Below are 26,490 nucleotides of genomic sequence, written 5' to 3' on the forward strand. Positions count from 1 at the left end.
GAAATAAACTTTCTAGGTGGTTTGTGTACATTTGAATGGGAGATGAGACCTCGAAAGAGCCCAGCCCTGCAACGGACTGCGAGTCAACTCAGAGAGCGGAAGCAAAGCCCGTACTCTGGCCATCAACTACCCGAGCGAATCCGGGGATCGAAGGTGAGAACAAAGAGGAAGAAATACAAGAATTATGAAAACTGATCAAGGAGAAAAAATCACTAAGTTACTGCCGTATTTAAAAAGCTGAGAAAACAAAAAGAACGTAAAGAGTAAACTGAAGCCAAATAAAGTCACAGTTTTCTTCTTGTCACAGATAACAATTATGCAAGTAAATCGCATTAAAAAATAAACTATCTTATTTTTTTATTACACATTCTCCAGTCTCCGAAGAGACTGTCAAAAATTGTCATTTCAACTATATTTCAAGTCTCCATGACGGGGTATTGGGTAAAGTTTTCAATAAGCAATAATCGCGCCTCGGTTAAACCTCATTGGCTACGATACTGCCACTGCGCAAAGCTAACCAATTATAGTGTGAATTTCATGCCCACTCGCCCTAGTACCTCATGTTACAAAGAACATGAACCCTTTTCAAAAGATTTTATCTATTTATGCATAACTACACCTCCACTGCTTCTGACAGGCAATGTAAGACATATGTTGGCGTTGTTTTACTAATTTCCATCAGCTTTCTGCCCCAAACCGTCGCTAGCCACACGCAGAGAATTCTGGGAAATTGTATGCTAAATAGCTCTTCAGGTAAGCAGCACCCTCCCTAGGTATGGATTTGATGCTCAGACAGATATCCCTTCACACAAAGATGAGATCTAGGCTGCTAGCCATGGGTTGTGGAAAATATAAGAAGCACAAATTCATAATAGCATCCTCATAGGGCCCACTGTCTTCAAATGTTTACTAGAGGAGGAACAGCAATAATTTAAAGGAAAATAAATCATAGCTACATTTTTCCATTTTCCATACTGCAAGTCTGCCATTTCATTGCATTACATAGTTGCATTTGCTGCATTTCATTTTTAGCTTTAGGGGGTACAATATACTGGTTTCCTGGTTTTCAAAACATTCTAGGGGAAGATTCACAAGGATCTGACGCATCTGCATAGATGCATGCTTTTCCTTGCGTCAGTGCTGAATGTCCTTGTGCCACTATGGATGTGCTGTATTTACAATACAGTGCTCCATGGTGCAAGGATTAACAGATGCATCAAAAATTCTGAGACATGTGTTGGCACAAAAGTGACGCATTGCTGAAGTTGATCATGAAAGTGAAGCAAAAAGCCATGAGTCATTCCAAACGCTTGGTCTGTGCAGGCGTAGGGATTTTGCCGCAGTGAAGGCGTAAAGTGACGCATTGAAATCTTGTAGATTTCAGTGCGTGAGTTCTACAAGGCTTTTTTTCGTGGAAACGCCCACCCTGCATACATTATGCCTGACGCAGGTATAATGTGATGCAGGGCTTTATAATGTGACGCATCTCCCTAGATGCGTCACATTGTAAAAGGGCCGCAACATTTACGCCGCAGCTGCGCCACAATACAGATTTTTATATGTGCCCTGTAAAAGGCTGTGTGTACGTTGTGTGTCTCCGTTGGCATGCAGCATACAAATTTTCCCGGATCATGTAGCCCAGTTGGGCTGAGGCAGCCACGCAAGAGCTCTTTGCGTGACCTCATTGTCACCGATTCAAATCAGGGAGGATCCACGCAGCCTTTCATGGCTCTCAGGTGAAAAAATGGGCCCTAGGGCAAGGAAGGAAATAGGACCCCTTATTCATGTTTGAAATATAAAATACCGCAATAATCGGGGTTCAGTGGGTCCCGCAGGTCTGTGGGCGCCAGTGCCACTGCACCTGCTGCAACAATGGAAGCTACGCCCCTGTCATACAGCTGGGTAACATCAATTACTCAGTGACACAAAGAGCATTAAAAAATACACTTTACATATTGTTAAATGACAAAAACAACAGCTTTGTCAGTTCTTGTTCTGTTTCAAGCACTCCATACAATCTGTATGAACCCTCTCCGCATTTTCCTACTGATAACAAACGCCTTTGCTCCCAGAAATAAACTTTCTAGGTGGTTTGTGTACATTTGAATGGGAGATGAGACCTTCAAAGAGTCCAGCTCTGCAACGGACTGCGAGTCAACTCAGAGTGCGGAAACAAAGCCCGTACTGTGGCCATCAACTACCCGAGCGAATCCAGGGATCGAAGGTGAGAACAAAGAGGAAGAAATACAAGAATTATGAAAACTGATCAAGGAGAAAAAATCCCTAAGTTACTGCCGTATTTAAAAAGCTGAGAAAACAAAAAGAACGTAAAGAGTAAACTGAAGCCAAATAAAGTCACAGTTTTTTCCTTGTCACAGATAACAATTATGCAAGTAAATCACATTGAAAAATAAACTATCTTATTTTTTTATTACATATTCTCCAGTCTCCGAAGAGACTGTCAAAAATTGTCATTTCAACTATATTTCAAGTCTCCATGACGGGGTATTGGGTAAAGTTTTCAATTAGCAATAATCGCGCCTCGGTTAAACCTCATTGGCTACGATACTGCCACTGCGCAAAGCTAACCAATTATAGTGTGAATTTCATGCCCACTCGCCCTAGTACCTCATGTTACAAAGAACTTGAACCCTTTTGAAAAGATTTTATCTGTTTATGCATAACTACACCTCCATTGCTTCTGACAGGCAATGTAAGACATATGTTGGCGTTGTTTTACTAATTTCCATCAGCTCTCTGCCCCAAACCGTCGCTAGCCACACGCAGAGAATTCTGGGAAATTGTATGCTAAATAGCTCTTCAGGTAAGCAGCACCCTCCCTAGTTATGGATTTGATGCTCAGACAGATATCCCTTCACACAAAGATGAGATCTAGGCTGCTAGCCATGGGTTGTGGAAAATATAAGAAGCACAAATTCATAATAGCATCCTCATAGGGCCCACTGTCTTCAAATGTATACTAGAGGAGGAACAGCAATAATTTAAAGGAAAATAAATCATAGCTACATTTTTCCATTTTCCATACTGCAAGTCCGCCATTTCATTGCACTATATAGTTGCATTTGCTGCATTTCATTTTTAGCTTTAGGGGGTACAATATACTGGTTTCCTGGTTTTCAAAACATTCTAGGGGAAGATTCACAAGGATCTGACGCATCTGCATAGATGCATACTTTTCCTTGCGTCAGTGCTGAATGTCCTTGTGCCACTATGGATGTGCTGTATTTACAATACAGTGCTCCATGGTGCAAGGATTAACAGATGCATCCAAAATTCTGACACATGTGTTGGCTCAAAAGTGACGCATTGCTGAAGTTGATCATGAAAGTGAAGCAAAAAGCCATGAGTCATTCCAAACGCTTGGTCTGTGCAGGCGTAGGGATTTTGCCGCAGTGAAGGCGTAAAGTGACGCAGTGAAATCTTGTAGATTTCAGTGCGTGAGTTCTACAAGGCTTTTTTTCGTGGAAACGCCCACCCTGCATACATTATGCCTGACGCAGGTATAATGTGATGCAGGGCTTTATAATGTGACGCATCTCCCTAGATGCGTCACATTGTAAAAGGGCCGCAACATTTACGCCGCAGCTGCGCCACAATACAGATTTTTATATGTGCCCTGTAAATGGCTGTGTGTACGTTGTGTGTCTCCGTCGGCATGCAGCATACAAATTTTCCCGGATCATGTAGCCCAGTTGGGCTGAGGCAGCCACGCAAGAGCTCTTTGCGTGACCTCATTGTCACCGATTCAAATCAGGGAGGATCCACGCAGCCTTTCATGGCTCTCAGGTGAAAAAATGGGCCCTAGGGCAAGGAAGGAAATAGGACCCCTTATTCATGTTTGAAATATAAAATACCGCAATAATCGGGGTTCAGTGGGTCCCGCAGGTCTGTGGGCGCCAGTGCCACTGCACCTGCTGCAACAATGGAAGCTACGCCCCTGTCATACAGCTGGGTAACATCAATTACTCAGTGACACAAAGAGCATTAAAAAATACACTTTACATAATGTTAAATGACAAAAACAACAGCTTTGTCAGTTCTTGTTCTGTTTCAAGCACTCCATACAATCTGTATGAACCCTCTCCGCATTTTCCTACTGATAACAAACGCCTTTGCTCCCAGAAATAAACTTTCTAGGTGGTTTGTGTACATTTGAATGGGAGATGAGACCTCGAAAGAGCCCAGCCCTGCAACGGACTGCGAGTCAACTCAGAGAGCGGAAGCAAAGCCCGTACTCTGGCCATCAACGACCCGAGCGAATCCGGGGATCGAAGGTGAGAACAAAGAGGAAGAAATACAAGAATTATGAAAACTGATCAAGGAGAAAAAATCCCTAAGTTACTGCCGTATTTAAAAAGCTGAGAAAACAAAAAGAACGTAAAGAGTAAACTGAAGCCAAATAAAGTCACAGTTTTCTCCTTGTCACAGATAACAATTATGCAAGTAAATCGCATTGAAAAATAAACTATCTTATTTTTTTATTACACATTCTCCAGTCTCCGAAGAGACTGTCAAAAATTGTCATTTCAACTATATTTCAAGTCTCCATGACGGGGTATTGGGTAAAGTTTCCAATAAGCAATAATCGCGCCTCGGTTAAACCTCATTGGCTACGATACTGCCACTGCGCAAAGCTAACCAATTATAGTGTGAATTTCATGCCCACTCGCCCTAGTACCTCATGTTACAAAGAACATGAACCCTTTTCAAAAGATTTTATCTATTTATGCATAACTACACCTCCACTGCTTCTGACAGGCAATGTAAGACATATGTCGGCGTTGTTTTACTAATTTCCATCAGCTTTCTGCCCCAAACCGTCGCTAGCCACACGCAGAGAATTCTGGGAAATTGTATGCTAAATAGCTCTTCAGGTAAGCAGCACCCTCCCTAGGTATGGATTTGATGCTCAGACAGATATCCCTTCACACAAAGATGAGATCTATGCTGCTAGCCATGGGTTGTGGAAAATATAAGAAGCACAAATTCATAATAGCATCCTCATAGGGCCCACTGTCTTCAAATGTTTACTAGAGGAGGAACAGCAATAATTTAAAGGAAAATAAATCATAGCTACATTTTTCCATTTTCCATACTGCAAGTCTGCCATTTCATTGCACTACATAGTTGCATTTGCTGCATTTCATTTTTAGCTTTAGGGGGTACAATATACTGGTTTCGTGGTTTTCAAAACATTCTAGGGGAAGATTCACAAGGATCTGACGCATCTGCATAGATGCATGCTTTTCCTTGCATCAGTGCTGAATGTCCTTGTGCCACTATGGATGTGCTGTATTTACAATACAGTGCTCCATGGTGCAAGGATTAACAGATGCATCCAAAATTCTGACACATGTGTTGGCACAAAATTGACGCATTGCTGAAGTTGATCATGAAAGTGAAGCAAAAAGCCATGAGTCATTCCAAACGCTTGGTCTGTGCAGGCGTAGGGATTTTGCCGCAGTGAAGGCGTAAAGTGACGCACTGAAATCTTGTAGATTTCAGTGCGTGAGTTCTACAAGGCTTTTTTTCGTGGAAACGCCCACCCTGCATACATTATGCCTGACGCAGGTATAATGTGATGCAGGGCTTTATAATGTGACGCATCTCCCTAGATGCGTCACATTGTAAAAGGGCCGCAACATTTACGCCGCAGCTGCGCCACAATACAGATTTTTATATGTGCCCTGTAAATGGCTGTGTGTACGTTGTGTGTCTCCGTCGGCATGCAGCATACAAATTTTCCCGGATCATGTAGCCCAGTTGGGCTGAGGCAGCCACGCAAGAGCTCTTTGAGTGACCTCATTGTCACCGATTCAAATCAGGGAGGATCCACGCAGCCTTTCATGGCTCTCAGGTGAAAAAATGGGCCCTAGGGCAAGGAAGGAAATAGGACCCCTTATTCATGTTTGAAATATAAAATACCGCAATAATCGGGGTTCAGTGGGTCCCGCAGGTCTGTGGGCGCCAGTGCCACTGCACCTGCTGCAACAATGGAAGCTACGCCCCTGTCATACAGCTGGGTAACATCAATTACTCAGTGACACAAAGAGCATTAAAAAATACACTTTACATAATGTTAAATGACAAAAACAACAGCTTTGTCAGTTCTTGTTCTGTTACAAGCACTCCATGCAATCTGTATGAACCCTCTCCGCATTTTCCTACTGATAACAAACGCCTTTGCTCCCAGAAATAAACTTTCTAGGTGGTTTGTGTACATTTGAATGGGAGATGAGACCTCGAAAGAGCCCAGCTCTGCAACGGACTGCGAGTCAACTCAGAGTGCGGAACCAAAGCCCGTACTCTGGCCATCAACTACCCGAGCGAATCCGGGGATCGAAGGTGAGAACAAAGAGAAAGAAATACAAGAATTATGAAAACTGATCAAGGAGAAAAAATCCCTAAGTTACTGCCGTATTTAAAAAGCTGAGAAAACAAAAAGAACGTAAAGAGTAAACTGAAGCCAAATAAAGTCACAGTTTTTTCCTTGTCACAGATAACAATTATGCAAGTAAATCGCATTGAAAAATAAACTATCTTATTTTTTTATTACATATTCTCCAGGCTCCGAAGAGACTGTCAAAAATTGTCATTTCAACTATATTTCAAGTCTCCATGACGGGGTATTGGGTAAAGTTTTCAATAAGCAATAATCGCGCCTCGGTTAAACCTCATTGGCTACGATACTGCCACTGCGCAAAGCTAACCAATCATAGTGTGAATTTCATGCCCACTCGCCCTAGTACCTCATGTTACAAAGAACATGAACCCTTTTCAAAAGATTTTATCTATTTATGCATAACTACACCTCCACTGCTTCTGACAGGCAATGTAAGACATATGTTGGCATTGTTTTACTAATTTCCATCAGCTCTCTGCCCCAAACCGTCGCTAGCCACACGCAGAGAATTCTGGGAAATTGTATGCTAAATAGCTCTTCAGGTAAGCAGCACCCTCCCTAGGTATGGATTTGATGCTCAGACAGATATCCCTTCACACAAAGATGAGATCTAGGCTGCTAGCCATGGGTTGTGGAAAATATACGAAGCACAAATTCATAATAGCATCCTCATAGGGCCCACTGTCTTCAAATGTTTACTAGAGGAGGAACAGCAATAATTTAAAGGAAAATAAATCATAGCTACATTTTTCCATTTTCCATACTGCAAGTCTGCCATTTCATTGCACTACATAGTTGCATTTGCTGCATTTCATTTTTAGCTTTAGGGGGTACAATATACTGGTTTCGTGGTTTTCAAAACATTCTAGGGGAAGATTCACAAGGATCTGACGCATCTGCATAGATGCATATTTTTCCTTGCGTCAGTGCTGAATGTCCTTCTGCCACTATGGATGTGCTGTATTTACAATACAGTGCTCCATGGTGCAAGGATTAACAGATGCATCAGAAATTCTGACACATGTGTTGGCACAAAAGTGACGCATTGCTGAAGTTGATCATGAAAGTGAAGCAAAAAGCCATGAGTCATTCCAAACGCTTGGTCTGTGCAGGCGTAGGGATTTTGCCGCAGTGAAGGCGTAAAGTGACGCACTGAAATCTTGTAGATTTCAGTGCGTGAGTTCTACAAGGCTTTTTTTCGTGGAAACGCCCACCCTGCATACATTATGCCTGACGCAGGTATAATGTGATGCAGGGCTTTATAATGTGACGCATCTCCCTAGATGCGTCACATTGTAAAAGGGCCGCAACATTTACGCCGCAGCTGCGCCACAATACAGATTTTTATATGTGCCCTGTAAATGGCTGTGTGTACGTTGTGTGTCTCCGTCGGCATGCAGCATACAAATTTTCCCGGATCATGTAGCCCAGTTGGGCTGATGCAGCCACGCAAGAGCTCTTTGCGTGACCTCATTGTCACCGATTCAAATCAGGGAGGATCCACGCAGCCTTTCATGGCTCTCAGGTGAAAAAATGGGCCCTAGGGCAAGGAAGGAAATAGGACCCCTTATTCATGTTTGAAATATAAAATACCGCAATAATCGGGGTTCAGTGGGTCCCGCAGGTCTGTGGGCGCCAGTGCCACTGCACCGCTGCAACAATGGAAGCTACGCCCCTGTCATACAGCTGGGTAACATCAATTACTCAGTGACACAAAGAGCATTAAAAATACACTTTACATAATGTTAAATGACAAAAACAACAGCTTTGTCACTTCTTGTTCTGTTTCAAGCACTCCATACAATCTGTATGAACCCTCTCCGCATTTTCCTACTGATAACAAACGCCTTTGCTCCCAGAAATAAACTTTCTAAGTGGTTTGTGTACATTTGAATGGGAGATGAGACCTCGAAAGAGCCCAGCTCTGCAACAGACTGCGAGTCAACTCAGAGAGCGGAAACAAAGCCCGTACTCTGGCCATCAACTACCCGAGCGAATCCGGGGATCGAAGGTGAGAACAAAGAGGAAGAAATACAAGAATTATGAAAACTGATCAAGTAGAAAAAATCCCTAAGTTACTGCCGTATTTAAAAAGCTGAGAAAACAAAAAGAACGTAAAGAGTAAACTGAAGCCAAATAAAGTCACAGTTTTCTCCTTGTCACAGATAACAATTATGCAAGTAAATCGCATTGAAAAATAAACTATCTTATTTTTTATTACATATTCTCCAGTCTCCGAAGAGACTGTCAAATATTGTCATTTCAACTATATTTCAAGTCTCCATGACGGGGTATTGGGTAAAGTTTTCAATAAGCAATAATCGCGCCTCGGTTAAACCTCATTGACTACGAAACTGCGACTGCGCAAAGCTAACCAAGTATAGTGTGAATTTCATGCCCACTCGCCCTAGTACCTCATGTTACAAAGAACATGAACCCTTTTCAAAAGATTTTATCTGTTTATGCATAACTACACCTCCACTGCTTCTGACAGGCAATGTAAGACATATGTTGGCGTTGTTTTACTAATTTCCATCAGGTCTCTGCCCCAAACCGTCGCTAGCCACACGCAGAGAATTCTGGGAAATTGTATGCTAAATAGCTCTTCTGGTAAGCAGCACCCTCCCTAGGGCCCTCATTTATGAAGGCCTTGCGCCACTGGTGCTTCACTTTTTCCCATTATAAAAGTGACGCACCGGCGGCGCAAGACCTTCATAAATAAGGCCCTAGGTATGGATTTGATGCTCAGACAGATATCCCTTCACACAAAGATGAGATCTAGGCTGCTAGCCATGGGTTGTGGAAAATATAAGAAGCACAAATTCATAATAGCATCCTCACAGGGCCCACTGTCTTCAAATGTTTACTAGAGGAGGAACAGCAATAATTTAAAGGAAAATAAATCATAGCTACATTTTTCCATTTTCCATACTGCAAGTCTGCCATTTCATTGCACTACATAGTTGCATTTGCTGCATTTCATTTTTAGCTTTAGGGGGTACAATATACTGGTTTCCTGGTTTTCAAAACATTCTAGGGGAAGATTCACAAGGATCTGACGCATCTGCATAGATGCATGCTTTTCCTTGCGTCAGTGCTGAATGTCCTTGTGCCACTATGGATGTGCTGTATTTACAATACAGTGCTCCATGGTGCAAGGATTAACAGATGCATCAAAAATTCTGAGACATGTGTTGGCACAAAAGTGACGCATTGCTGAAGTTGATCATGAAAGTGAAGCAAAAAGCCATGAGTCATTCCAAACGCTTGGTCTGTGCAGGCGTAGGGATTTTGCCGCAGTGAAGGCGTAAAGTGACGCATTGAAATCTTGTAGATTTCAGTGCGTGAGTTCTACAAGGCTTTTTTTCGTGGAAACGCCCACCCTGCATACATTATGCCTGACGCAGGTATAATGTGATGCAGGGCTTTATAATGTGACGCATCTCCCTAGATGCGTCACATTGTAAAAGGGCCGCAACATTTACGCCGCAGCTGCGCCACAATACAGATTTTTATATGTGCCCTGTAAATGGCTGTGTGTACGTTGTGTGTCTCCGTTGGCATGCAGCATACAAATTTTCCCGGATCATGTAGCCCAGTTGGGCTGAGGCAGCCACGCAAGAGCTCTTTGCGTGACCTCATTGTCACCGATTCAAATCAGGGAGGATCCACGCAGCCTTTCATGGCTCTCAGGTGAAAAAATGGGCCCTAGGGCAAGGAAGGAAATAGGACCCCTTATTCATGTTTGAAATATAAAATACCGCAATAATCGGGGTTCAGTGGGTCCCGCAGGTCTGTGGGCGCCAGTGCCACTGCACCTGCTGCAACAATGGAAGCTACGCCCCTGTCATACAGCTGGGTAACATCAATTACTCAGTGACACAAAGAGCATTAAAAAATACACTTTACATATTGTTAAATGACAAAAACAACAGCTTTGTCAGTTCTTGTTCTGTTTCAAGCACTCCATACAATCTGTATGAACCCTCTCCGCATTTTCCTACTGATAACAAACGCCTTTGCTCCCAGAAATAAACTTTCTAGGTGGTTTGTGTACATTTGAATGGGAGATGAGACCTTCAAAGAGTCCAGCTCTGCAACGGACTGCGAGTCAACTCAGAGTGCGGAAACAAAGCCCGTACTGTGGCCATCAACTACCCGAGCGAATCCAGGGATCGAAGGTGAGAACAAAGAGGAAGAAATACAAGAATTATGAAAACTGATCAAGGAGAAAAAATCACTAAGTTACTGCCGTATTTAAAAAGCTGAGAAAACAAAAAGAACGTAAAGAGTAAACTGAAGCCAAATAAAGTCACAGTTTTTTCCTTGTCACAGATAACAATTATGCAAGTAAATCACATTGAAAAATAAACTATCTTATTTTTTTATTACATATTCTCCAGTCTCCGAAGAGACTGTCAAAAATTGTCATTTCAACTATATTTCAAGTCTCCATGACGGGGTATTGGGTAAAGTTTTCAATAAGCAATAATCGCGCCTCGGTTAAACCTCATTGGCTACGATACTGCCACTGCGCAAAGCTAACCAATTATAGTGTGAATTTCATGCCCACTCGCCCTAGTACCTCATGTTACAAAGAACTTGAACCCTTTTGAAAAGATTTTATCTGTTTATGCATAACTACACCTCCATTGCTTCTGACAGGCAATGTAAGACATATGTTGGCGTTGTTTTACTAATTTCCATCAGCTCTCTGCCCCAAACCGTCGCTAGCCACACGCAGAGAATTCTGGGAAATTGTATGCTAAATAGCTCTTCAGGTAAGCAGCACCCTCCCTAGTTATGGATTTGATGCTCAGACAGATATCCCTTCACACAAAGATGAGATCTAGGCTGCTAGCCATGGGTTGTGGAAAATATAAGAAGCACAAATTCATAATAGCATCCTCATAGGGCCCACTGTCTTCAAATGTATACTAGAGGAGGAACAGCAATAATTTAAAGGAAAATAAATCATAGCTACATTTTTCCATTTTCCATACTGCAAGTCCGCCATTTCATTGCACTATATAGTTGCATTTGCTGCATTTCATTTTTAGCTTTAGGGGGTACAATATACTGGTTTCCTGGTTTTCAAAACATTCTAGGGGAAGATTCACAAGGATCTGACGCATCTGCATAGATGCATACTTTTCCTTGCGTCAGTGCTGAATGTCCTTGTGCCACTATGGATGTGCTGTATTTACAATACAGTGCTCCATGGTGCAAGGATTAACAGATGCATCCAAAATTCTGACAGATGTGTTGGCTCAAAAGTGACGCATTGCTGAAGTTGATCATGAAAGTGAAGCAAAAAGCCATGAGTCATTCCAAACGCTTGGTCTGTGCAGGCGTAGGGATTTTGCCGCAGTGAAGGCGTAAAGTGACGCAGTGAAATCTTGTAGATTTCAGTGCGTGAGTTCTACAAGGCTTTTTTTCGTGGAAACGCCCACCCTGCATACATTATGCCTGACGCAGGTATAATGTGATGCAGGGCTTTATAATGTGACGCATCTCCCTAGATGCGTCACATTGTAAAAGGGCCGCAACATTTACGCCGCAGCTGCGCCACAATACAGATTTTTATATGTGCCCTGTAAATGGCTGTGTGTACGTTGTGTGTCTCCGTCGGCATGCAGCATACAAATTTTCCCGGATCATGTAGCCCAGTTGGGCTGAGGCAGCCACGCAAGAGCTCTTTGCGTGACCTCATTGTCACCGATTCAAATCAGGGAGGATCCACGCAGCCTTTCATGGCTCTCAGGTGAAAAAATGGGCCCTAGGGCAAGGAAGGAAATAGGACCCCTTATTCATGTTTGAAATATAAAATACCGCAATAATCGGGGTTCAGTGGGTCCCGCAGGTCTGTGGGCGCCAGTGCCACTGCACCTGCTGCAACAATGGAAGCTACGCCCCTGTCATACAGCTGGGTAACATCAATTACTCAGTGACACAAAGAGCATTAAAAAATACACTTTACATAATGTTAAATGACAAAAACAACAGCTTTGTCAGTTCTTGTTCTGTTTCAAGCACTCCATACAATCTGTATGAACCCTCTCCGCATTTTCCTACTGATAACAAACGCCTTTGCTCCCAGAAATAAACTTTCTAGGTGGTTTGTGTACATTTGAATGGGAGATGAGACCTCGAAAGAGCCCAGCCCTGCAACGGACTGCGAGTCAACTCAGAGAGCGGAAGCAAAGCCCGTACTCTGGCCATCAACGACCCGAGCGAATCCGGGGATCGAAGGTGAGAACAAAGAGGAAGAAATACAAGAATTATGAAAACTGATCAAGGAGAAAAAATCCCTAAGTTACTGCCGTATTTAAAAAGCTGAGAAAACAAAAAGAACGTAAAGAGTAAACTGAAGCCAAATAAAGTCACAGTTTTCTCCTTGTCACAGATAACAATTATGCAAGTAAATCGCATTGAAAAATAAACTATCTTATTTTTTTATTACACATTCTCCAGTCTCCGAAGAGACTGTCAAAAATTGTCATTTCAACTATATTTCAAGTCTCCATGACGGGGTATTGGGTAAAGTTTCCAATAAGCAATAATCGCGCCTCGGTTAAACCTCATTGGCTACGATACTGCCACTGCGCAAAGCTAACCAATTATAGTGTGAATTTCATGCCCACTCGCCCTAGTACCTCATGTTACAAAGAACATGAACCCTTTTCAAAAGATTTTATCTATTTATGCATAACTACACCTCCACTGCTTCTGACAGGCAATGTAAGACATATGTTGGCGTTGTTTTACTAATTTCCATCAGCTTTCTGCCCCAAACCGTCGCTAGCCACACGCAGAGAATTCTGGGAAATTGTATGCTAAATAGCTCTTCAGGTAAGCAGCACCCTCCCTAGGTATGGATTTGATGCTCAGACAGATATCCCTTCACACAAAGATGAGATCTATGCTGCTAGCCATGGGTTGTGGAAAATATAAGAAGCACAAATTCATAATAGCATCCTCATAGGGCCCACTGTCTTCAAATGTTTACTAGAGGAGGAACAGCAATAATTTAAAGGAAAATAAATCATAGCTACATTTTTCCATTTTCCATACTGCAAGTCTGCCATTTCATTGCACTACATAGTTGCATTTGCTGCATTTCATTTTTAGCTTTAGGGGGTACAATATACTGGTTTTGTGGTTTTCAAAACATTCTAGGGGAAGATTCACAAGGATCTGACGCATCTGCATAGATGCATGCTTTTCCTTGCGTCAGTGCTGAATGTCCTTGTGCCACTATGGATGTGCTGTATTTACAATACAGTGCTCCATGGTGCAAGGATTAACAGATGCATCCAAAATTCTGACACATGTGTTGGCACAAAATTGACGCATTGCTGAAGTTGATCATGAAAGTGAAGCAAAAAGCCATGAGTCATTCCAAACGCTTGGTCTGTGCAGGCGTAGGGATTTTGCCGCAGTGAAGGCGTAAAGTGACGCACTGAAATCTTGTAGATTTCAGTGCGTGAGTTCTACAAGGCTTTTTTTCGTGGAAACGCCCACCCTGCATACATTATGCCTGACGCAGGTATAATGTGATGCAGGGCTTTATAATGTGACGCATCTCCCTAGATGCGTCACATTGTAAAAGGGCCGCAACATTTACGCCGCAGCTGCGCCACAATACAGATTTTTATATGTGCCCTGTAAATGGCTGTGTGTACGTTGTGTGTCTCCGTCGGCATGCAGCATACAAATTTTCCCGGATCATGTAGCCCAGTTGGGCTGATGCAGCCACGCAAGAGCTCTTTGCGTGACCTCATTGTCACCGATTCAAATCAGGGAGGATCCACACAGCCTTTCATGGCTCTCAGGGGAAAAAATGGGTCCTAGGGCAAGGAAGGAAATAGGACCCCTTATTCATGTTTGAAATATAAAATACCGCAATAATCGGGGTTCAGTGGGTCCCGCAGGTCTGTGGGCGCCAGTGCCACTGCACCTGCTGCAACAATGGAAGCTACGCCCCTGTCATACAGCTGGGTAACATCAATTACTCAGTGACACAAAGAGCATTAAAAAATACACTTTACATAATGTTAAATGACAAAAACAACAGCTTTGTCAGTTCTTGTTCTGTTTCAAGCACTCCATACAATCTGTATGAACCCTCTCCGCATTTTCTTACTGATAACAAACGCCTTTGCTCCCAGAAATAAACTTTCTAGGTGGTTTGTGTACATTTGAATGGGAGATGAGACCTCGAAAGAGCCCAGCTCTGCAACGGACTGCGAGTCAACTCAGAGAGCGGAAACAAAGCCCGTAATCTGGCCATCAACTACCCGAGCGAAACCGGGGATCGAAGGTGAGAACAAAGAGGAAGAAATACAAGAATTATGAAAACTGATCAAGAAGAAAAAATCCCTAAGTTACTGCCGTATTTAAAAAGCTGACGAAACAAAAAGAACATAAAGAGTAAACTGAAGCCAAATAAAGTCACAGTTTTCTCCTTGTCACAGATAACAATTATGCAAGTAAATCGCATTGAAAAATAAACTATCTTATTTTTTTATTTCATATTCTCCAGTCTCCGAAGAGACTGTCAAAAATTGTCATTTCAACTATATTTCAAGTCTCCATGACAGGGTATTGGGTAAAGTTTTCAATAAGCAAAAATCGCGCCTCGGTTAAACCTCATTGGCTACGATACTGCCACTGCGCAAAGCTAACCAATTATAGTGTGAATTTCATGCCCACTCGCCCTAGTACCTCATGTTACAAAGAACATGAACCCTTTTCAAAAGATTTTATCTATTTATGCATAACTACACCTCCACTGCTTCTGACAGGCAATGTAAGACATATGTTGGCGTTGTTTTACTAATTTCCATCAGCTCTCTGCCCCAAACCGTTGCTAGCCACACGCAGAGAATTCTGGGAAATTGTATGCTAAATAGCTCTTCAGGTAAGCAGCACCCTCCCTAGGTATGGAGTTGATGCTCAGACAGATATCCCTTCACACAAAGATGAGATCTAGGCTGCTAGCCATGGGTTGTGGAAAATATAAGAAGCACAAATTCATAATAGCATCCTCATAGGGCCCACTGTCTTCAAATGATTACTAGAGGAGGAACAGCAATAATTTAAAGGAAAATAAATCATAGCTAAATTTTTCCATTTTCCATACTGCAAGTCTGGCATTTCATTGCACTATATAGTTGCATTTGCTGCATTTCATTTTTAGCTTTAGGGGGTACAATATACTGGTTTCCTGGTTTTCAAAACATTCTAGGGGAAGATTCACAAGGATCTGACGCATCTGCATAGATGCATACTTTTCCTTGCGTCAGTGCTGAATGTCCTTGTGCCACTATGGATGTGCTGTATTTACAATACAGTGCTCCATGGTGCAAGGATTAACAGATGCATCCAAAATTCTGACACATGTGTTGGCACAAAAGTGACGCATTGCTGAAGTTGATCATGAAAGTGAAGCAAAAAGCCATGAGTCATTCCAAACGCTTGGTCTGTGCAGGCGTAGGGATTTTGCCGCAGTGAAGGCGTAAAGTGACGCAGTGAAATCTTGTAGATTTCAGTGCGTGAGTTCTACAAGGCTTTTGTTCGTGGAAACGCCCACCCTGCATACATTATGCCTGACGCAGGTATAATGTGATGCAGGGCTTTATAATGTGACGCATCTCCCTAGATGCGTCACATTGTAAAAGGGCCGCAACATTTACGCCGCAGCTGCGCCACAATACAGATTTTTATATGTGCCCTGTAAATGGCTGTGTGTACGTTGTGTGTCTCCGTCGGCATGCAGCATACAAATTTTCCCGGATCATGTAGCCCAGTTGGGCTGATGCAGCCACGCAAGAGCTCTTTGCGTGACCTCATTGTCACCGATTCAAATCAGGGAGGATCCACGCAGCCTTTCATGGCTCTCAGGTGAAAAAATGGGTCCTAGGGCAAGGAAGGAAATAGGACCCCTTATTCATGTTTGAAATATAAAATACCGCAATAATCGGGGTTCAGTGGGTCCCGCAGGTCTGTGGGCGCCAGTGCCACTGCACCTGCTGCAACAATGGAAGCTACGCCCCTGTCATACAGCTGGGTAACATCAATTACTCAGTGACACAAAGAGCATTAAAAAATACACTTTACATAATGTTAAATGACAAAAACAACAGCTTTGTCAGTTCTTGTTCTGTTTCAAGCACTCCATACAATCTGTATGAACCCTCTCCGCATTTTCCTACTGATAACAAACGCCTTTGCTCCCAGAAATAAACTTTCTAGGTGGTTTGTGTACATTTGAATGGGAGATGAGACCTCGAAAGAGCCCAGCTCTGCAACGGACTGCGAGTCAACTCAGAGTGCGGAAACAAAGCCCGTACTCTGGCCATCAACTACCCGAGCGAATCTGGGGATCGAAGGTGAGAACAAAGAGGAAGAAATACAAGAATTATGAAAACTGATCAAGGAGAAAAAATCCCTAAGTTACTGCCGTATTTAAAAAGCTGAGAAAACAAAAAGAACGTAAAGAGTAAACTGAAGCCAAATAAAGTCACAGTTTTTTCCTTGTCACAGATAACAATTATGCAAGTAAATCGCATTGAAAAATAAACTATCTTATTTTTTTATTACATATTCTCCAGTCTCCAAAGAGACTGTGAAAAATTGTCATTTCAACTATATTTCAAGTCTCCATGACGGGGTATTGGGTAAAGTTTTCAATAAGCAATAATCGCGCCTCGGTTAAACCTCATTGGCTACGATACTGCCACTGCGCAAAGCTAACCAATTATAGTGTGAATTTCATGCCCACTCGCCCTAGTACCTCATGTTACAAAGAACATGAACCCTTTTCAAAAGATTTTATCTGTTTATGCATAACTACACCTCCACTGCTTCTGACAGGCAATGTAAGACATATGTTGGCGTTGTTTTACTAATTTCCATCAGGTCTCTGCCCCAAACCGTCGCTAGCCACACGCAGAGAATTCTGGGAAATTGTATGCTAAATAGCTCTTCAGGTAAGCAGCACCCTCCCTAGGTATGGATTTGATGCTCAGACAGATATCCCTTCACACAAAGATGAGATCTAGGCTGCTAGCCATGGGTTGTGGAAAATATAAGAAGTACAAATTCATAATAGCATCCTTATAGGGCCCACTGTCTTCAAATGTTTACTAGAGGAGGAACAGCAATAATTTAAAGGAAAATAAATCATAGCTACATTTTTCCATTTTCCATACTGCAAGTCTGCCATTTCATTGCACTACATAGTTGCATTTGCTGCATTTCATTTTTAGCTTTAGGGGGTACAATATACTGGTTTTCTGGTTTTCAAAACATTCTAGGGGAAGATTCACAAGGATCTGACGCATCTGCATAGATGCATGCTTTTCCTTGCGTCAGTGCTGAATGTCCTTGTGCCACTATGGATGTGCTGTATTTACAATACAGTGCTCCATGGTGCAAGGATTAACAGATGCATCAAAAATTCTGACACATGTGTTGGCACAAAAGTGACGCATTGCTGAAGTTGATCATGAAAGTGAAGCAAAAAGCCATGAGTCATTCCAAACGCTTGGTCTGTGCAGGCGTAGGGATTTTGCCGCAGTGAAGGCGTAAAGTGACGCATTGAAATCTTGTAGATTTCAGTGCGTGAGTTCTACAAGGCTTTTTTTCATGGAAACGCCCACCCTGCATACATTATGCCTGACGCAGGTATAATGTGATGCAGGGCTTTATAATGTGACGCATCTCCCTAGATGCGTCACATTGTAAAAGGGCCGCAACATTTACGCCGCAGCTGCGCCACAATACAGATTTTTATATGTGCCCTGTAAATGGCTGTGTGTACGTTGTGTGTCTCCGTCGGCATGCAGCATACAAATTTTCCCGGATCATGTAGCCCAGTTGGGCAGATGCAGCCACGCAAGAGCTCTTTGCGTGACCTCATTGTCACCGATTCAAATCAGGGAGGATCCACGCAGCCTTTCATGGCTCTCAGGTGAAAAAATGGGCCCTAGGGCAAGGAAGGAAATAGGACCCCTTATTCATGTTTGAAATATAAAATACCGCAATAATCGGGGTTCAGTGGGTCCCGCAGGTCTGTGGGCGCCAGTGCCACTGCACCTGCTGCAACAATGGAAGCTACGCCCCTGTCATACAGCTGGGTAACATCAATTACTCAGTGACACAAAGAGCATTAAAAAATACACTTTATAATGTTAAATGACAAAAACAACAGCTTTGTCAGTTCTTGTTCTGTTTCAAGCACTCCATACAATCTGTATGAACCCTCTCCGCATTTTCCTACTGATAACAAACGCCTTTGCTCCCAGAAATAAACTTTCTAGGTGGTTTGTGTACATTTGAATGGGAGATGAGACCTCGAAAGAGCCCAGCCCTGCAACGGACTGCGAGTCAACTGAGAGAGCGGAAACAAAGCCCGTACTCTGGCCATCAACTACCCGAGCGAATCCGGGGATCGAAGGTGAGAACAAAGAGGAAGAAATACAAGAATTATGAAAACTGATCAAGGAGAAAAAATCCCTAAGTTACTGCCGTATTTAAAAAGCTGAGAAAACAAAAAGAACGTAAAGAGTAAACTGAAGCAAAATAAAGTCACAGTTTTCTCCTTGTCACAGATAACAATTATGCAAGTAAATCGCATTAAAAAATAAACTATCTTATTTTTTTATTACACATTCTCCAGTCTCCGAAGAGACTGTCAAAAATTGTCATTTCAACTTTATTTCAAGTCTCCATGACGGGGTATTGGGTAAAGTTTTCAATAAGCAATAATCGCGCCTCCGTTGAACCTCATTGGCTACGATACTGCCACTGCGCAAAGCTAACCAATTATAGTGTGAATTTCATGCCCACTCGCCCTAGTACCTCATGTTACAAAGAACATGAACCCTTTTCAAAAGATTTTATCTATTTATGCATAACTACACCTCCACTGCTTCTGACAGGCAATGTAAGACATATGTTGGCGTTGTTTTACTAATTTCCATCAGCTTTCTGCCCCAAACCGTCGCTAGCCACACGCAGAGAATTCTGGGAAATTGTATGCTAAATAGCTCTTCAGGTAAGCAGCACCCTCCCTAGGTATGGATTTGATGCTCAGACAGATATCCCTTCACACAAAGATGAGATCTAGGCTGCTAGCCATGGGTTGTGGAAAATATAAGAAGCACAAATTCATAATAGCATCCTCACAGGGCCCACTGTCTTCAAATGTTTACTAGAGGAGGAACAGCAATAATTTAAAGGAAAATAAATCATAGCTACATTTTTCCATTTTCCATACTGCAAGTCTGCCATTTCATTGCACTACATAGTTGCATTTGCTGCATTTCATTTTTAGCTTTAGGGGGTACAATATACTGGTTTCCTGGTTTTCAAAACATTCTAGGGGAAGATTCACAAGGATCTGACGCATCTGCATAGATGCATGCTTTTCCTTGCGTCAGTGCTGAATGTCCTTGTGCCACTATGGATGTGCTGTATTTACAATACAGTGCTCCATGGTGCAAGGATTAACAGATGCATCAAAAATTCTGAGACATGTGTTGGCACAAAAGTGACGCATTGCTGAAGTTGATCATGAAAGTGAAGCAAAAAGCCATGAGTCATTCCAAACGCTTGGTCTGTGCAGGCGTAGGGATTTTGCCGCAGTGAAGGCGTAAAGTGACGCATTGAAATCTTGTAGATTTCAGTGCGTGAGTTCTACAAGGCTTTTTTTCGTGGTAACGCCCACCCTGCATACATTATGCCTGACGCAGGTATAATGTGATGCAGGGCTTTATAATGTGACGCATCTCCCTAGATGCGTCACATTGTAAAAGGGCCGCAACATTTACGCCGCAGCTGCGCCACAATACAGATTTTTATATGTGCCCTGTAAATGGCTGTGTGTACGTTGTGTGTCTCCGTCGGCATGCAGCATACAAATTTTCCCGGATCATGTAGCCCAGTTGGGCTGAGGCAGCCACGCAAGAGCTCTTTGCGTGACCTCATTGTCACCGATTCAAATCAGGGAGGATCCACGCAGCCTTTCATGGCTCTCAGGTGAAAAAATGGGCCCTAGGGCAAGGAAGGAAATAGGACCCCTTATTCATGTTTGAAATATAAAATACCGCAATAATCGGGGTTCAGTGGGTCCCGCAGGTCTGTGGGCGCCAGTGCCACTGCACCTGCTGCAACAATGGAAGCTACGCCCCTGTCATACAGCTGGGTAACATCAATTACTCAGTGACACAAAGAGCATTAAAAAATACACTTTACATATTGTTAAATGACAAAAACAACAGCTTTGTCAGTTCTTGTTCTGTTTCAAGCACTCCATACAATCTGTATGAACCCTCTCCGCATTTTCCTACTGATAACAAACGCCTTTGCTCCCAGAAATAAACTTTCTAGGTGGTTTGTGTACATTTGAATGGGAGATGAGACCTTCAAAGAGCCCAGCTCTGCAACGGACTGCGAGTCAACTCAGAGTGCGGAAACAAAGCCCGTACTGTGGCCATCAACTACCCGAGCGAATCCAGGGATCGAAGGTGAGAACAAAGAGGAAGAAATACAAGAATTATGAAAACTGATCAAGGAGAAAAAATCCCTAAGTTACTGCCGTATTTAAAAAGCTGAGAAAACAAAAAGAACGTAAAGAGTAAACTGAAGCCAAATAAAGTCACAGTTTTTTCCTTGTCACAGATAACAATTATGCAAGTAAATCACATTAAAAATAAACTATCTTATTTTTTTATTACATATTCTCCAGTCTCCGAAGAGACTGTCAAAAATTGTCATTTCAACTATATTTCAAGTCTCCATGACGGGGTATTGGGTAAAGTTTTCAATAAGCAATAATCGCGCCTCGGTTAAACCTCATTGGCTACAATACTGCCACTGCGCAAAGCTAACCAATTATAGTGTGAATTTCATGCCCACTCGCCCTAGTACCTCATGTTACAAAGAACATGAACCCTTTTCAAAAGATTTTATCTATTTATGCATAACTACACCTCCACTGCTTCTGACAGGCAATGTAAGACATATGTTGGCGTTGTTTTACTAATTTCCATCAGCTTTCTGCCCCAAACCGTCGCTAGCCACACGCAGAGAATTCTGGGAAATTGTATGCTAAATAGCTCTTCAGGTAAGCAGCACCCTCCCTAGGTATGGATTTGATGCTCAGACAGATATCCCTTCACACAAAGATGAGATCTATGCTGCTAGCTATGGGTTGTGGAAAATATAAGAAGCACAAATTCATAATAGCATCCTCATAGGGCCCACTGTCTTCAAATGTTTACTAGAGGAGGAACAGCAATAATTTAAAGGAAAATAAATCATAGCTACATTTTTCCATTTTCCATACTGCAAGTCTGCCATTTCATTGCACTACATAGTTGCATTTGCTGCATTTCATTTTTAGCTTTAGGGGGTACAATATACTGGTTTCGTGGTTTTCAAAACATTCTAGGGGAAGATTCACAAGGATCTGACGCATCTGCATAGATGCATGCTTTTCCTTGCGTCAGTGCTGAATGTCCTTGTGCCACTATGGATGTGCTGTATTTACAATACAGTGCTCCATGGTGCAAGGATTAACAGATGCATCCAAAATTCTGACACATGTGTTGGCACAAAAGTGACGCATTGCTGAAGTTGATCATGAAAGTGAAGCAAAAAGCCATGAGTCATTCCAAACGCTTGGTCTGTGCAGGCGTAGGGATTTTGCCGCAGTGAAGGCGTAAAGTGACGCACTGAAATCTTGTAGATTTCAGTGCGTGAGTTCTACAAGGCTTTTTTTCGTGGAAACGCCCACCCTGCATACATTATGCCTGACGCAGGTATAATGTGATGCAGGGCTTTATAATGTGACGCATCTCCCTAGATGCGTCACATTGTAAAAGGGCCGCAACATTTACGCCGCAGCTGCGCCACAATACAGATTTTTATATGTGCCCTGTAAATGGCTGTGTGTACGTTGTGTGTCTCCGTCGGCATGCAGCATACAAATTTTCCCGGATCATGTAGCCCAGTTGGGCTGATGCAGCCACGCAAGAGCTCTTTGCGTGACCTCATTGTCACCGATTCAAATCAGGGAGGATCCACGCAGCCTTTCATGGCTCTCAGGTGAAAAAATGGGTCCTAGGGCAAGGAAGGAAATAGGACCCCTTATTCATGTTTGAAATATAAAATACCGCAATAATCGGGGTTCAGTGGGTCCCGCAGGTCTGTGGGCGCCAGTGCCACTGCACCTGCTGCAACAATGGAAGCTACGCCCCTGTCATACAGCTGGGTAACATCAATTACTCAGTGACACAAAGAGCATTAAAAAATACACTTTACATAATGTTAAATGACAAAAACAACAGCTTTGTCAGTTCTTGTTCTGTTTCAAGCACTCCATACAATCTGTATGAACCCTCTCCGCATTTTCTTACTGATAACAAACGCCTTTGCTCCCAGAAATAAACTTTCTAGGTGGTTTGTGTACATTTGAATGGGAGATGAGACCTCGAAAGAGCCCAGCTCTGCAACGGACTGCGAGTCAACTCAGAGAGCGGAAACAAAGCCCGTAATCTGGCCATCAACTACCCGAGCGAAACCGGGGATCGAAGGTGAGAACAAAGAGGAAGAAATACAAGAATTATGAAAACTGATCAAGAAGAAAAAATCCCTAAGTTACTGCCGTATTTAAAAAGCTGACGAAACAAAAAGAACATAAAGAGTAAACTGAAGCCAAATAAAGTCACAGTTTTCTCATTGTCACAGATAACAATTATGCAAGTAAATCGCATTGAAAAATAAACTATCTTATTTTTTTATTTCATATTCTCCAGTCTCCGAAGAGACTGTCAAAAATTGTCATTTCAACTATATTTCAAGTCTCCATGACAGGGTATTGGGTAAAGTTTTCAATAAGCAAAAATCGCGCCTCGGTTAAACCTCATTGGCTACGATACTGCCACTGCGCAAAGCTAACCAATTATAGTGTGAATTTCATGCCCACTCGCCCTAGTACCTCATGTTACAAAGAACATGAACCCTTTTCAAAAGATTTTATCTATTTATGCATAACTACACCTCCACTGCTTCTGACAGGCAATGTAAGACATATGTTGGCGTTGTTTTACTAATTTCCATCAGCTCTCTGCCCCAAACCGTTGCTAGCCACACGCAGAGAATTCTGGGAAATTGTATGCTAAATAGCTCTTCAGGTAAGCAGCACCCTCCCTAGGTATGGATTTGATGCTCAGACAGATATCCCTTCACACAAAGATGAGATCTAGGCTGCTAGCCATGGGTTGTGGAAAATATAAGAAGTACAAATTCATAATAGCATCCTTATAGGGCCCACTGTCTTCAAATGTTTACTAGAGGAGGAACAGCAATAATTTAAAGGAAAATAAATCATAGCTACATTTTTCCATTTTCCATACTGCAAGTCTGCCATTTCATTGCACTACATAGTTGCATTTGCTGCATTTCATTTTTAGCTTTAGGGGGTACAATATACTGGTTTTCTGGTTTTCAAAACATTCTAGGGGAAGATTCACAAGGATCTGACGCATCTGCATAGATGCATGCTTTTCCTTGCGTCAGTGCTGAATGTCCTTGTGCCACTATGGATGTGCTGTATTTACAATACAGTGCTCCATGGTGCAAGGATTAACAGATGCATCAAAAATTCTGACACATGTGTTGGCACAAAAGTGACGCATTGCTGAAGTTGATCATGAAAGTGAAGCAAAAAGCCATGAGTCATTCCAAACGCTTGGTCTGTCCAGGCGTAGGGATTTTGCCGCAGTGAAGGCGTAAAGTGACGCATTGAAATCTTGTAGATTTCAGTGCGTGAGTTCTACAAGGCTTTTTTTCATGGAAACGCCCACCCTGCATACATTATGCCTGACGCAGGTATAATGTGATGCAGGGCTTTATTATGTGACGCATCTCCCTAGATGCGTCACATTGTAAAAGGGCCGCAACATTTACGCCGCAGCTGCGCCACAATACAGATTTTTATATGTGCCCTGTAAATGGCTGTGTGTACGTTGTGTGTCTCCGTCGGCATGCAGCATACAAATTTTCCCGGATCATGTAGCCCAGTTGGGCAGATGCAGCCACGCAAGAGCTCTTTGCGTGACCTCATTGTCACCGATTCAAATCAGGGAGGATCCACGCAGCCTTTCATGGCTCTCAGGTGAAAAAATGGGCCCTAGGGCAAGGAAGGAAATAGGACCCCTTATTCATGTTTGAAATATAAAATACCGCAATAATCGGGGTTCAGTGGGTCCCGCAGGTCTGTGGGCGCCAGTGCCACTGCACCTGCTGCAACAATGGAAGCTACGCCCCTGTCATACAGCTGGGTAACATCAATTACTCAGTGACACAAAGAGCATTAAAAAATACACTTTACATAATGTTAAATGACAAAAACAACAGCTTTGTCAGTTCTTGTTCTGTTTCAAGCACTCCATACAATCTGTATGAACCCTCTCCGCATTTTCCTACTGATAACAAACGCCTTTGCTCCCAGAAATAAACTTTCTAGGTGGTTTGTGTACATTTGAATGGGAGATGAGACCTCGAAAGAGCCCAGCCCTGCAACGGACTGCGAGTCAACTCAGAGAGCGGAAGCAAAGCCCGTACTCTGGCCATCAACTACCCGAGCGAATCCGGGGATCGAAGGTGAGAACAAAGAGGAAGAAATACAAGAATTATGAAAACTGATCAAGGAGAAAAAATCCCTAAGTTACTGCCGTATTTAAAAAGCTGAGAAAACAAAAAGAACGTAAAGAGTAAACTGAAGCAAAATAAAGTCACAGTTTTCTCCTTGTCACAGATAACAATTATGCAAGTAAATTGCATTAAAAAATAAACTATCTTATTTTTTTATTACACATTCTCCAGTCTCCGAAGAGACTGTCAAAAATTGTCATTTCAACTTTATTTCAAGTCTCCATGACAGGGTATTGGGTAAAGTTTTCAATAAGCAATAATCGCGCCTCCGTTAAACCTCATTGGCTACAATACTGCCACTGCGCAAAGCTAACCAATTATAGTGTGAATTTCATGCCCACTCGCCCTAGTACCTCATGTTACAAAGAACATGAACCCTTTTCAAAAGATTTTATCTATTTATGCATAACTACACCTCCACTGCTTCTGACAGGCAATGTAAGACATATGTTGGCGTTGTTTTACTAATTTCCATCAGCTTTCTGCCCCAAACCGTCGCTAGCCACACGCAGAGAATTCTGGGAAATTGTATGCTAAATAGCTCTTCAGGTAAGCAGCACCCTCCCTAGGTATGGATTTGATGCTCAGACAGATATCCCTTCACACAAAGATGAGATCTAGGCTGCTAGCCATGGGTTGTGGAAAATATAAGAAGCACAAATTCATAATAGCATCCTCACAGGGCCCACTGTCTTCAAATGTTTACTAGAGGAGGAACAGCAATAATTTAAAGGAAAATAAATCATAGCTACATTTTTCCATTTTCCATACTGCAAGTCTGCCATTTCATTGCACTACATAGTTGCATTTGCTGCATTTCATTTTTAGCTTTAGGGGGTACAATATACTGGTTTCCTGGTTTTCAAAACATTCTAGGGGAAGATTCACAAGGATCTGACGCATCTGCATAGATGCATGCTTTTCCTTGCGTCAGTGCTGAATGTCCTTGTGCCACTATGGATGTGCTGTATTTACAATACAGTGCTCCATGGTGCAAGGATTAACAGATGCATCAAAAATTCTGAGACATGTGTTGGCACAAAAGTGACGCATTGCTGAAGTTGATCATGAAAGTGAAGCAAAAAGCCATGAGTCATTCCAAACGCTTGGTCTGTGCAGGCGTAGGGATTTTGCCGCAGTGAAGGCGTAAAGTGACGCATTGAAATCTTGTAGATTTCAGTGCGTGAGTTCTACAAGGCTTTTTTTCGTGGAAACGCCCACCCTGCATACATTATGCCTGACGCAGGTATAATGTGATGCAGGGCTTTATAATGTGACGCATCTCCCTAGATGCGTCACATTGTAAAAGGGCCGCAACATTTACGCCGCAGCTGCGCCAC

General features: G+C 42.5%; 13 non-coding genes across 13 annotated transcripts; all 13 read right to left on the reverse strand.

Moving 5' to 3' along the window:
• Positions 1-375: 375 nt before the first annotated feature.
• LOC147679140 (U4 spliceosomal RNA) lies at positions 376-515 on the reverse strand. The gene has a single exon (XR_015301643.1). It is a non-coding gene; the product is annotated as a U4 spliceosomal RNA (small nuclear RNA).
• Positions 516-2,446: 1,931 nt separating this feature from the next.
• Positions 2,447-2,586, reverse strand: LOC147679141 (U4 spliceosomal RNA). The gene has a single exon (XR_015301623.1). It is a non-coding gene; the product is annotated as a U4 spliceosomal RNA (small nuclear RNA).
• A 1,931-nt stretch (positions 2,587-4,517) lies between these two features.
• Positions 4,518-4,657, reverse strand: LOC147679142 (U4 spliceosomal RNA). Its single transcript, XR_015301739.1, has one exon. It is a non-coding gene; the product is annotated as a U4 spliceosomal RNA (small nuclear RNA).
• Positions 4,658-6,588: 1,931 nt separating this feature from the next.
• Positions 6,589-6,728, reverse strand: LOC147679143 (U4 spliceosomal RNA). The gene has a single exon (XR_015301743.1). It is a non-coding gene; the product is annotated as a U4 spliceosomal RNA (small nuclear RNA).
• A 1,928-nt stretch (positions 6,729-8,656) lies between these two features.
• On the reverse strand, positions 8,657-8,796 carry LOC147679144 (U4 spliceosomal RNA). The gene has a single exon (XR_015301869.1). It is a non-coding gene; the product is annotated as a U4 spliceosomal RNA (small nuclear RNA).
• Positions 8,797-10,827: 2,031 nt separating this feature from the next.
• LOC147679145 (U4 spliceosomal RNA) lies at positions 10,828-10,967 on the reverse strand. Its single transcript, XR_015301644.1, has one exon. It is a non-coding gene; the product is annotated as a U4 spliceosomal RNA (small nuclear RNA).
• Positions 10,968-12,898: 1,931 nt separating this feature from the next.
• Positions 12,899-13,038, reverse strand: LOC147679146 (U4 spliceosomal RNA). Its single transcript, XR_015301741.1, has one exon. It is a non-coding gene; the product is annotated as a U4 spliceosomal RNA (small nuclear RNA).
• A 1,931-nt stretch (positions 13,039-14,969) lies between these two features.
• On the reverse strand, positions 14,970-15,109 carry LOC147679147 (U4 spliceosomal RNA). The gene has a single exon (XR_015301737.1). It is a non-coding gene; the product is annotated as a U4 spliceosomal RNA (small nuclear RNA).
• A 1,931-nt stretch (positions 15,110-17,040) lies between these two features.
• On the reverse strand, positions 17,041-17,180 carry LOC147679148 (U4 spliceosomal RNA). Its single transcript, XR_015301749.1, has one exon. It is a non-coding gene; the product is annotated as a U4 spliceosomal RNA (small nuclear RNA).
• Positions 17,181-19,109: 1,929 nt separating this feature from the next.
• Positions 19,110-19,249, reverse strand: LOC147679149 (U4 spliceosomal RNA). Its single transcript, XR_015301762.1, has one exon. It is a non-coding gene; the product is annotated as a U4 spliceosomal RNA (small nuclear RNA).
• Positions 19,250-21,179: 1,930 nt separating this feature from the next.
• LOC147679150 (U4 spliceosomal RNA) lies at positions 21,180-21,319 on the reverse strand. Its single transcript, XR_015301711.1, has one exon. It is a non-coding gene; the product is annotated as a U4 spliceosomal RNA (small nuclear RNA).
• Positions 21,320-23,250: 1,931 nt separating this feature from the next.
• On the reverse strand, positions 23,251-23,390 carry LOC147679151 (U4 spliceosomal RNA). The gene has a single exon (XR_015301738.1). It is a non-coding gene; the product is annotated as a U4 spliceosomal RNA (small nuclear RNA).
• Positions 23,391-25,321: 1,931 nt separating this feature from the next.
• Positions 25,322-25,461, reverse strand: LOC147679152 (U4 spliceosomal RNA). The gene has a single exon (XR_015301820.1). It is a non-coding gene; the product is annotated as a U4 spliceosomal RNA (small nuclear RNA).
• Positions 25,462-26,490: the final 1,029 nt, after the last annotated feature.

This window comes from Lissotriton vulgaris, chromosome 11 (assembly GCF_964263255.1).
Source record: "Lissotriton vulgaris chromosome 11, aLisVul1.2, whole genome shotgun sequence".
NCBI lineage: Eukaryota > Metazoa > Chordata > Amphibia > Caudata > Salamandridae > Lissotriton > Lissotriton vulgaris.